Source organism: Nicotiana sylvestris, chromosome 11 (assembly GCF_000393655.2).
Source record: "Nicotiana sylvestris chromosome 11, ASM39365v2, whole genome shotgun sequence".
Classification (NCBI taxonomy): Eukaryota; Viridiplantae; Streptophyta; class Magnoliopsida; order Solanales; family Solanaceae; genus Nicotiana; species Nicotiana sylvestris.
This window is the reverse complement of record NC_091067.1, coordinates 19,422,398-19,434,803: the sequence shown is the minus strand read 5'-3', so window position 1 is coordinate 19,434,803 and position 12,406 is coordinate 19,422,398. Positions and strand designations below refer to the sequence as shown.

Below are 12,406 nucleotides of genomic sequence, written 5' to 3'. Positions count from 1 at the left end.
TTTTCCTTTCAGCCAGCATTAGAGTTTTAAACTCTAAACTGAGCTTTTCCATGCCATCAGCATTAGGGTTTTAAACCCTAAACTGAATTTTCCTTTTAGTCAGCATTAGGGTTTTAAACCCTAAACTGAACTTTTTCCTTTCAGCCAGCATTAGAGTTTTAAACTCTAAACTGAGCTTTTTCATGCAATCAGCATTAGGGTTTTAAACCCTAAACTGAATTTTCCTTTTAGTCAGCATTAGGGTTTTAAACCCTAAACTGAACTTTTTCCTTTCAGCCAGCATTAGAGTTTTAAACTCTAAACTGAGCTTTTTCATGCAATCAGCATTAGGGTTTTAAACCCTAAACTGAATTTTCCTTTTAGTCAGCATTAGGGTTTTAAACCCTAAACTGAACTTTTTCCTTTCAGCCAGCATTAGAGTTTTAAACTCTAAACTGAGCTTTTTCATGCAATCAGCATTAGGGTTTTAAAACCCTAAACTGAATTTTCCTTTTAGTCAGCATTAGGGTTTTAAACCCTAAACTGAACTTTTTCCTTTCAGCCAGCATTAGAGTTTTAAACTCTAAACTGAGCTTTTCATGCAATCAGCATTAGGGTTTTAAACCCTAAACTGAATTTTCCTTTTAGTCAGCATTAGGGTTTTAAACCCTAAACTGAACTTTTTCCTTTCAGCCAGCATTAGAGTTTTAAACTCTAAACTGAGCTTTTCATGCAATCAGCATTAGGGTTTTAAACCCTAAACTGAATTCTTCCTTTGTTCGGCGTTAGGGTTTTAAACCCCAAACCGAACCTCTCCCCAGCTAGCCGGTGTTAGGGCTCCAGCCCTGAACTGAGCATGCATATCATCTTTCATCAATTTTATGAACTTCCTGGTGAATAATTAATGAAATTTTCCTAGTGAAACTGGGGCAGAAAATTTCGTTCGTTTGTTTGTTTTCTCCCGCAGGTCTAACCTCGAGCCACACGGATCGAAATGACCCACGAGATGAGTCTCAACTCAAAATCAAAGAAGAAAAAGAGGTGTCCCAAGATTCGGATTAAATGGAAGGCGGATTGACTCCAGCATTTAATTAAGGTCCTGAACCCTGCCAGTCGCGCCTCACTCAGTATCCCAGAGATTAAACAGGTCACCACAACTCGCAAGCATCAAGATTCAGATCGGAGTCTACAAGCAGAATCAGCTAAGACCCAAGATCAAGTCGTAAAAGAATCATAGATAGGAATCTTGTAACTAGCAGTTGACATACACATAAGTAGTTAGCTCAGTTTCCAATTTCCATTTGGTTGTAATAAGGCGGTCAGTAACGTAGCAGTGACAACAGCAGCAGCAGGTAGCAGCAAGCATCGCAATCCCATGGTAGTCCCAGCTACCAAAACTTCTCGAACTACATTGACCTGATTCCTGTTTAGCCCAGGATATGTAGGAAATCTTTGAAGCAAGATTCGGTCAGATCTTTCAAAAAAAAAACATGCTTCATACGGAGTGGTCTATAGGCAAAAATCGCTCATACACGCTCACTTTATCTTTGCACGAAAACCCTTCGTGTTTCCGAACAAAGAGGGGCAGCTGTGAGCACGTGATTTTTGTTTCGCACGACAATCGCTCCAAAAGGAAATAAAATAATAATAATTGGCCCTGCTGTACAATTTTCGGATTTCTGTGCTGCACTTTGTTGATTTATTCATGACTTTTACCCATTTTTATTTTTTCTTATTTATTTATTTAAAATACAAAATGTGTGTGTCAGGCGTAATTCGAACCGTAATCCGGTCGTTAAAAAGAGAGAAATCATAAATAGGCATCTTCGTCCGTGATTTTGATTTGTTTGATTTTACCTGTTTTGAAATATTTTAGTGTGTGTGCAAATAATTGTATTGAGTGTGTATTTAATTTTTAATTTTGATTTTTTTTTTTGCTTAGTTTTGTTTTTAAAATAAAAAAAAGAAAAAGAAGAAAAAAAATCAGCAATTATTCCGGATTGGGCCAATTTTAATAAATTGGCCCAAACAAACAACGTTCAAACCAAGCCTGCCCGGTCCAGGCCACCTGATGCCCAGGACGTCCAAACGACGTCGTTTGAGTCATACCTGATCTGGGTCGTTGATCTTAGAATGATCAACGGCCAAGATCAATTCCCCGTAACCCACCAATAAACCCGACCCGTCTCACCCGGACCGACCCCAACCCTTTACCCTTGAAACGACACCGTTCCACTTAAGCTATCAGATCCAGATCGTAGATCTAGATTGATCTAACGGTCGAGATCAATCCACCCATTAACTACATAAAGCCATAATCCTACCCTGCCCCCCTATCCGAACCCCAGCCTTCGTCTTCAACCTCATCCCCTTCAAACCCTAGAGCCGCCCTTGTATCACCCACCATGAAAACCGGCGGCATGAACGCCGGTGACCTCGCCATGAACACCATAGAACCCCCTCACCACCCTGAACATAGACCTGTTAACCGTTTGGTTTGAATCACCCCCCAGGTCCTCGAATCTTCATTTGAAGATTCGAGTCAAAACTCGATCTACACCAAACAACCCCAGCTTCATACCAGACACTCCCCGGACCTTCCTCGTGACCAAACCATACTTGGTTTGGTCCGAATCTAACCAGGGAAGCACGAATATTAGATCTGAGTTTTGAAACCACAAGGTCCCTCGTCACTGGTTCAAACCGGTTCAAACCAAAGAGTTTAAGGTCTGATGGACTTTAATCAAAGTGTGCCCGTTCAGCCTTAAGAAAGTTGTCCGAGTCCGAGTTTGAGGTTTTGATTTTTCAAGATTTAAGGTGAGTTTCTTCCTCTTCTTTATTTGTTTTGGCCCATTTGATTGTGTTAAAGTCTGTTCATGCTTTGATTTTGTGTCTTTGAATTTTGTCAACTGTGCCCCGTCCATTTGCCTGAACTTCTGTTTGTTTGAATAAGTCTTTCCATTTGCTCTGATAATGTATATAAATGTTGTGCAAGTAGCGGATTTTCAAGTTTGGACTGACTAATGACTCCTCGAGTGTATTTCTGCTTAGTCAGTATAATTCGAACCATGTTTAAATGTCTGATTTTGGCTACGATTGTGTATGTTAATGCTAATATAGTCGAGTCGACATGTGTCGTCAATTAGTTTCAACTGTCTGAGCAAAGTTAAATCGATTTGCTTCTATTGAACATTTGCCTGAATCAATTAAGAGCCAGTTTAGTTCACTTATAGCTGTTGGATTGTTTGTGTTTAGATTCTGAATTGGAAGGCATGTGCACTCGTGCACAGCATGTGCACTGGTGCATCTCATGTGCTTTGTGCACAGCCTGTGGCCTGCATAAAGGTCCTTTGTTTGATTTTAAAATGGTTTGACAGCATATGCTGTCAACATATTCCGCTGCCCATATCTGCTTTTAGTTAATAAAATGGGAAAGTTAAGCCTGCCAAGGGAATGATGGGGTTTAATAATTAAATAGCTAAAGTAGAACTGAAAAGAAGATGGGCACATGGGAGGGGTTTCTTTTGATCTATCAGGCTGTAAAAGGAGTAAGATTGAGGCTTATAAAAGGGGGAGCTGAAATACATAGAGGGAGATAGACAGAATTGGGGAGGGAATCAGAACTGAAAAAGAAAAATACACACACTGTGAGGAGTTTTTGAAAGAGAGAGTTGATAGAGATACACAGAAAAAGCATACAGACATAGAGGGATACCTAGACTGAGAGGATTGAAAAAGGATAGAACTGATTTTAGGAAAACACAGATAGATAGAGGTTAAGAGATAGAAAGTATACAATCAACAATCAGAAACTGTTTCTTCCTATTATTATTTGGGTTTCAGTTGTTCAACTTGTTCAATCAATTCTGATTCTTTGAAGTTCCAGTTGTGTCTACTAGTCGAGTGTTTTCATTGGTTTACTACTGGTTTGGTCTGCCTGGAGTTCTGATTCTACTCCACTGGGTGTTGCTGTCATTTGGCTACTTCTTTCTATCAGCCATAGTTGCATTTCTGCACTCGAGCCTGTTCTTGCTGTGTTGCTTTGTTTGCTGCTATCCTGTCCTGCTGCTACTGTTAATTCTGTTTCTTGCTGCTGCTGATTCCCCCATCTTCTTCCTCTTCTCCTTTGCATTTTTCAGTATTTCCAGGTACACATCTCAAGTCTCACATTGGTGTAGCTGATTGTAACATTGAAAAGCATGAATAGAAAGATTTGAAGGAGTTACAATCGCCTGTTATTTACTGACTCCCTTTTCATAAATGTTGTAAAGTTGTGTAAATTTCAGTTTATAGCTAATAGAGAATACATTAGTAAGTCTGTACTTAAGTAAAGTTTATGTTAATCTGAAACTGCAATATTTGATTCGTCTAGTAGCATACAGGATGTAAATACAGTCCATGGAATGTGATACTACTTATACAATTGTTAAACTTAGATTCATTTTTTTAGCATGCTTGAATAGGTAGGGGCAAATGGCTGTTAAATCTAGCCAAATATAATACAGTTTTGAATCATCCAGTTTCGATTCCTTTAGGCAGTTTATAGGACTAGTTTTGAACATCATCAGCTACATCTTTTAATAAGAAACTCCCTTAATCCTGTTTAAGCGATTTGGTTTGAATTCAACTTAAGGATGTTGTTCGGATTTAAGTATTGCATTTCATCAACCTCATATGTAATCTCTTTGTTCGACCAAAGCATTTTCGTAAGGCATGACGTCTTTTCACTTTATAAGTAATTAATTAGAAATTGATAGGAGTCTGATTTAGGCCAAAGCATATACTTCAATTAGCATACATTTTTCTTTCTTCTATCTCTGGAAATAAAATAATAGAAATGTAGTCACTGTAGGATACCCTTTTAAAATAATGAGACGAGCCTCGCCAAATAAAAATGCAAATTGTGGGGCCCTCAATAATTGATCATAATAAATATTTTAGAATTCAGGTTAGGCCGTTTAGTGAATCTCACGGTCTTCCACCAAATAATAACGCGCTAGACTCTTCAGGCACGGTTTAAGTAAATTATATTCTTAAATTCGGGTGCACATTGATGTGACCCAAATCCAAATCTCAACAAAGTCAAAATGTGTTGACGATCACGGGCGCATTGATTGTGACGTGGTTCGAGATGCATTTTCACGACGTTGCAATTCTATAAAAATAAGTGATAATAATAAAAGCGGTTTTAAGTTTAATAAAAGCACGTAAGTCATAACATGTATTTAAATCAGATATTTAGCCTTTATAACAATTTAAGCGACCGTGCTAGAACCACGGGATTCGAGGGTGCCTAACACCTTCCCTCGGGTCAACAGAATTCCTTACTTAGAATTTCTGGTTCGCAGACTTCATTTGGAAAAGTCGAATATTTTCCTCGATTTGGGATTCAAGATAAACCGGTGACTTGGGACACCAAAAGCCAAATCTTTCCCAAGTGGCGACTCTGAATTAAATAAATAATCTCATTTCGAATATTGTCACTTAAATTGGAAAAACTCCACCCCCGCATTTAACCCTTCGGGGCGGGGCGCGCAAAAAGGAGGTGTGACAGACATGTTATCTCTTGACTTTACGTAGTCAATCGTGATAACACACCACTAGAGAGTAGTTGTCTAACGGTCTTGTGTCTCTGTCGAATGTGACGAGTTTTTCCGTTATATATTACGCTCTCTGCCCTGCCTATTGTCGCTTGACAATCACAATGTATACATATAGGTGCCAAAGGTTTGGGCCAATATAGAATATCTTCCAAGAAATTCGGAGCCATTCAGCTTCTTCGTCGGCCTTGTCTAAGGCTATAAACTCAGCCTCCACTGTAGAGCAGTCAATGTACATTTGTTTGGACAATTTCCAAGACATTGCTCCTTCACCGACTGTTTAGAATCGGTTGAACCAGTGATCTAATTTGCATCACTATACCCCTCCATTATCGCGGGATACTTATTATAGTGCAAAGCATAATCATGGATATATTTTAAATATTTCAAAACTCATTTTATTGTCCTGACAGTTCAATGCGAACTTCATTATGTCGTAGACTAATATGTCTCGACATTCTATTGCATATCAGATTATTGACTACACTTAATGTAGCAATAATATATTATAACAATAGTTGGAATAATTGACATCAATTGTGGCCATAACCTTTTAATATATAACACATTTATCAATCACTCCGTCATTTTCAAGCATTTGTATGTTATTTATTCATACGCCTATATGATATGCAAATTATAGCACCTCCATTCATGAAACAAATCCAACTTGCAATGGATTTTGGTCATGTTCATCGGTTGGTTCACCTCATTATAGGCCAACGTATTAATACATTCGTTCATGAACGGTCATGTCCATACAAAAACGTACAGACGTATCTTTCTATGAAAAATCACAACCTTCAAAGTGATATCATTTCATAAAAGAACTAAACAATATAAATTTTCAATAAAGAAAATGATCTTTCGAGAAAGGCACGTGACCAACTTCTGAATTAGTAGTTTCATCAACTAGTCTTTATTAAGACTAAACAACTGATGAATTTACTAACTACCATATCAATGGGGTTCAAAAATTATATCATTTAGATATTATGTCTAACATTGGCTTTTGTCATACATAAGCTAAAAGCCCCTGCATTTTAAATATCTCATCAACATATCATCTACATATAATCAAATAATAACTATATGATTTGAAGTATTCTTAACGTAAACATATTTGTTTACACTCATTAATTTTTTAAACCATTTGACAATATTATTTGGTTGAATCTCACATGTCATTGTTTGGGTGCTTGTAAAGTGGCTTAACAAGTCGACACACCTTTTTTTCCTTTCCAAGAACCACGAACCCTTCAGGTTGTTCCATATAAATTTATTCTTCCAAATCTCCATTTAAGAAGTTCATCTGATGGATTTCAAGGCCATACACCGCGGCTAACGCTATTAACACCCGAGTAGATGTAATCCTCATTACCGGCGAGTATGTATTAAAACAATTAAGATCTTCTCGTTGTCTAAATCATTTGACAACTAATCTTACCTTATATTTGTCAATAGTATCATCAACTTTCAATTCCTTTATGAAAATCCACATAGAACGCAAAGGTTTATTTCCTGGAGGAAGATCAACAAATTCCCAAGTATGATTACTTAATATGGATTCTACGTCACTATTGACTACCTCTTTCTAACATTACTTCTTTAAATGTTTGAGGCTCACTTTCTAACAAGAATGTCAGAAAATCTGGTACAAAGGAAGTAGCAGCATTATCTTATTCGATTACCGTATGAATATGAATGTTGGGATTTTCTGATTTATGAATCAGAAAACGATATGCCTTACTATTTCTTGCATATCTTATGAAAACGCGATCAATGGTTTTCGGTCCAATCTTTACGCTTTTGGGTTTAGGAACTCGCACTTTAGCGAAACAACCCCCACACTTTAAAATATTTAAGTTGGGCTTCCTTTCATTCCATTTTTCATATGGAATGGATTACGTCTTTCTATGGGAAACTCGACTGAGTATTCGGTTAGTTGTAAGAATAACTTTCTCCCCACAAGTTCTAGCGTAAACCAGAACTTATCAACAAGACATTCATCATCTCCTTTAATGTTCTACTCTTTCTTTCCGCAATTCCATTAGATTTCGGTGACTAAGGGGTCGTCGTTTGATAAATAATACCACATTCCAAACATATTTCTTCAAAAGGAGATTCATATTCGACGCCCCTATTACATTACAAGAACAATTGTTTGTGTCATGACAGAGTCAGAATTAATAAATGGTGAAGTTTTTAATCTTCAAACTAATCTGACACATTCAGAATTAATAAACGGTGAAGTTTTTACTCTTCAAATCGAGTAACATCTGATACAACTAGATCTAATAAACGGTGAAGTTTTTAATCTTCAAACCGAATAATAAATTGGAGTAAAAAATTACTAAGATTTTAATCTCCAAAACGAGTATAAAGTCACTTAGACTTTAATTTCTGACAAATGAGTAGAAAGTCACGAAGACTTTAATCTCAATGAACGAGTAAAAAATCACGCAGATTTTGATCTCGAAGCAGGAGTAGAAAATCACGAAGATTTTATTCTCCATAATGTATGTAGAAAATCACGAGAATTTTAATTCCCTTTCCAAATGGTTTTCCAACTAAACCATTATAACACTTTAAACAGTTTGATCAATTTCTCTAATCAAACACATATATGTTCATCTTTACATATATTATATTCATGATCTCAAGAATACTTTCAAGTATCAATGTAACCCTAATTCATATCTTACCACATTGAAAATAATCTTCCATATAATTTATGCATGTTACCAAATTCTATATCAACTACTAATAGTTTTTCATATGGGCAAAAGAATAACAAATTAATCGTAAAGATATGTTATTCCTACTCATGCATATAATTCTAAATATGTTATATGAGATCATCATGTAATAAATATCTACCCTAATATTTATATCAATTGCATTTCATCATAAACACAAAGGGTAGAAATTTTTAAATTACTAAAAAGCAGAGTTAAGAAAGTAGAACCCGATTTATTATCACTTTCTTCTTGAAACGACATCTTCACTGTTTTGCTCTGTAGTTGTGCTGTGACTTTTCAGCAAAACACTTGCATCCATAATAATTAAATTAGGAGAAACAAAGTTAATTGGAGAATCTTTCTCCTTTTTCTGAAACTCCTTCTGAAGGCAACGTGAAATATCCATTGAATTGGCTATTCTGCCGCAGATAATTGGTATCTATCCTTTGTTGGAGTAAATCATGAAACATTCGACTGCTTGTTCGAAAAACCAATGGACAGAGCCTTTCAATAGTAACACTACTAACCAGAAAATTCATAAAGTATGATCCTTCAGTCATATCCAATTTTAATGATAGGCAGTAATTAGTGGCAATATCTTTGAAACTTCTCTTTCCATTGGTAAGGCAATTACCATCTGCATCTTATACTAATTGTTCCATATCAAGATGCAATTTCTTAATATTAGAAAACAACCTTAGCAACGGCCAGGCTTTTGGAAATCCATGTAAACCAATTGCGATAGGTAACGTCCAGTGAGACCACTTGTAGTGACGTCTCCGAAATGACACCTATTATATTGTTAGATCACCAATTAATCCAACTTTTGCCAGAAAAGAAAAACAAACACAGAAACATTAAATTCCTTAAGATTGTTGGTATTACTGTGTTCAAAATCAGAGAAGCAAACAAATGTTAGTTCAATAAACAAATCGTAAAATTATTCCGAGCCCACTGAATGCACAGTGTGTCCTTAAGGAATTTAATCCTCTCACTGTTGCCCAAGGTATACAGATTAATTCCTCCCAAAATAGAACAGAATAACTATTCTGTGACAGCGGCACTTCAAATCACAGAACTTCAGCGAACTCAACAAACGGAGCAAATCACACTTGACACTTGTATTTATTTAAAAAATAATGCAACAATATAGAAAAGAGGGGAGAAGATTTTAGATTTTTCTATATCTAAAAAATGAGGTCAAACCTCTAAATTTATAGACAAAAGAAGGGTGAGATGGAGAGGTGCAATCCAAAAGGTGCCTCTTTCATTTCCCATTCACACCCCTTAATAAAAACGCAACACTATGGAGTTAAACGATTGTGCAAATAGAACATGAGGTTGGGTAATATAGAACAGAATGAAGAAGATCTCTTTCTTGGTAATTTGGATAACACTAAATTTTTCGACGAAGTTGCATATAGTAGGAAAGTTCGCGAGTAAACATATAAAATCTGAAGGAGGAGGTAGAAAACGAAGCAAGAAGTACTCACTTGTTCCAGCCAGCAAGTAGAGACACTAAAAGGAACAGAGCAGTAAGCCAGGAAATCCAAAGCAGAACAGAAGCTATTGCAGATATTATTAGCGTCACCCCTAATCGGATATCCATGGAAATACAAGTGTTACACATTTGGAGAAACAGCTGACAGCAGCAGAAGCAAGAATTGGTTTGTCTTCCACGTTGACGGAAAAGGCGCGTATCGGAGAGCGCACAAAGTGAAAAGATTGCTACAGAAAATACGAAGTGAGCAGAGTGACAAAAATACCCTGACTTTTGATCCAAAACAGGGACCAAACTGTAAATCGGAAGCAGGACGACGAAGAGTCCAACCACTTCCGACTAACATATGAAGTTGAAGACGATTCTTCTACTGGAGTGAAGGAAAGATGATACAGAGAATAAGGATAAACAGAAAGAAGAGAGAGAAAGAAAGAAGATCAATACGGTGACATGTGTTGGGATGGTAAACACTGAATTACCCAAAAGGTCTTAAAAAAAATTGATATTACAAATTCTAAAAGGTAAACTAAAGTGATAAAAGGCTAAACCAAGGGCAAAATGTCACCCCAAAATGCAAATTTTGACACGCATACATTTATGCACAACTCTCCAAAATGTCCAATTTAAACGGAATCCCGAAATTACCCTTTTGAACAGCAAGCATGACGACGAACATGCCCTTAACTCCCGCTTCTAAATAGTAATATATATATATATAAGTTTTTACCATTTTGCCCGTGCCAAGCCTCCTCCATCTGTTGCTTTTGTGTTTAACTTGAAGATGTGGACTTGCATGAGAAGGAAATGTGCTAAAAGAATTTAAAACACTAGGATTGACGGATACGAACATACCAGCATTAACTTACCAGATCTCATTAGACTCTGGGATCTAAACTAAACGTATTTGGGTTAAAGTAATGGAAACTTATATAAATGTCCCAAATAAATCTCAACTTACCAACCTCTAGCCATCAGTCATAGACTTACCAAAATTAGCCAACAAAAATTGAAAAAAACCAAATAATAGGGTTCTTAGAATCACATGCAAAAATCACCTTCCATATTTGTAAGCGTGATTAGCAACATTGCATCCAAGACGGAAAGGAAATTTCATGGACGGGGTAGCAAATAAGGTGATGAAATACAAAAATCTATACAATATTCCAAAAATCTAAACAAAAAAAGAACTTTTTCAATGGGTATAGTTGAAATTCATTGAAAATATATAGATAAGTCAATATACAAAATTTGAGGAAGATTGGAGGTGATTTGGACTGGTTTTGTATCAAAATTCGTAATTAAATCGAGTTCAAAAAAGTCTTCTGCGACACACGTATCAAACATGTATCACGCATGTATCTCACACACAGGTATACATGGATATACATGCGATACATAATTGATACAAATATGATACATATGTGATACACAAATGATACACAGTGTGATACACATCATTTTTTTTTCATGTTCAGCTTTTACTTCGAATTTTCAATTAAAACCACCTCAAAACTTCACCAAATCATCCCAAAATTGAGATTCAAGCTCCTTAAGTTGTGCCCAATCTATTCTAATAACACCCACTCAAAACAAAGCAAAAATTTAATATTTTTTTTGCTACAAATAGCTAATTGGCTAATTTGGTTAATATTAGTAATATTTTATCAATTGGCCAATTTTTATAATGAGCTACTTATAAATGGACATGGCTGGTAATTTCCCAAAGTAATATTAGGATGACTAAACCCTTAAAAAATTCTTGTGGTGAATCCTTTTGCCGAAACTTCATTTAGTTTTGGTTATTTAGATTATTTTCTTTGTATATTAACAGTAGATGATTTCATTTTGGTGTACCCTTTTGATTGTTTAAGATACTTTGATTTGTATGACAAATTAATTTAAATAATAACTTATTTCACCTTTTACTTGTGAAATTATACTAGGATTGTTATTGTAATAACTTATTGGCCTAGAGAAAATTTAACATGAGTAATGGGGAAAATTCAAAAAATAGCAAGCTATCGTGATGGACCTTCCCCTTAAAAATTGAGTTAATATCATGTGAGTCAATGACACACATATCAAATATTAAACTGATAAGAACAGATACTACACTTGATCTTAGCCAAAAGGCCGAGAAAGAAATGCTTTCCTGTTATAAATATATTATATTATGGATGTTCATTTAGTACTCCGTTGTAAATAAGCTTCCTGAAGAAGCTTATCCATATGGGACTCCACCGTAAATATGTTTATCTATTTAGTACTATATTGGAAATAAGCTTCCTGAAGAAGCTTATCACTTCGGTACCCGGTTATGGATAAACATTACCCCCAGTATAAGTTTATCCATACCGGGTATAATAGGCTTATCTTTTCAGTACCCAGTTATGGATAAACATTACCCCCGGTAAAAGATTATCCATACCGGGTATAATAAGCTTATCCATTCAGTACTCCGTTATGGATAAATATTGCTCTCAGTAGAAGATTATCCATATCGGGTATAATAAGCTTATCCTTTCAGTACTCCGTTATGGATAAACATTGCTCTCAGTAGAAGATTATCCATATCTGGTATAGTA

General features: G+C 35.9%; 1 long non-coding RNA gene and 1 other non-coding gene across 3 annotated transcripts in view; both read right to left on the bottom strand.

Annotated features, from left to right (window-relative positions):
- The window catches only part of LOC104216485 (uncharacterized), a 57,965-nt gene extending 47,690 nt beyond the window's left edge, over positions 1-10,275 (bottom strand). The window contains exons 1-2 of one of the 2 annotated variants that reach the window (XR_011403661.1): positions 9,814-10,275; positions 8,548-9,111 (exon numbers count right to left, since the gene is read on the bottom strand). This is a non-coding gene — a long non-coding RNA (uncharacterized lncRNA). Of the gene's footprint in view, positions 1-8,208; positions 9,112-9,813 lie in introns of those variants that run through there. The other variant, XR_708507.2, reaches the window with a different exon arrangement.
- Positions 10,276-11,774: 1,499 nt separating this feature from the next.
- Positions 11,775-11,967, bottom strand: LOC138882537 (U2 spliceosomal RNA). The gene has a single exon (XR_011404132.1). It is a non-coding gene; the product is annotated as a U2 spliceosomal RNA (small nuclear RNA).
- Positions 11,968-12,406: the final 439 nt, after the last annotated feature.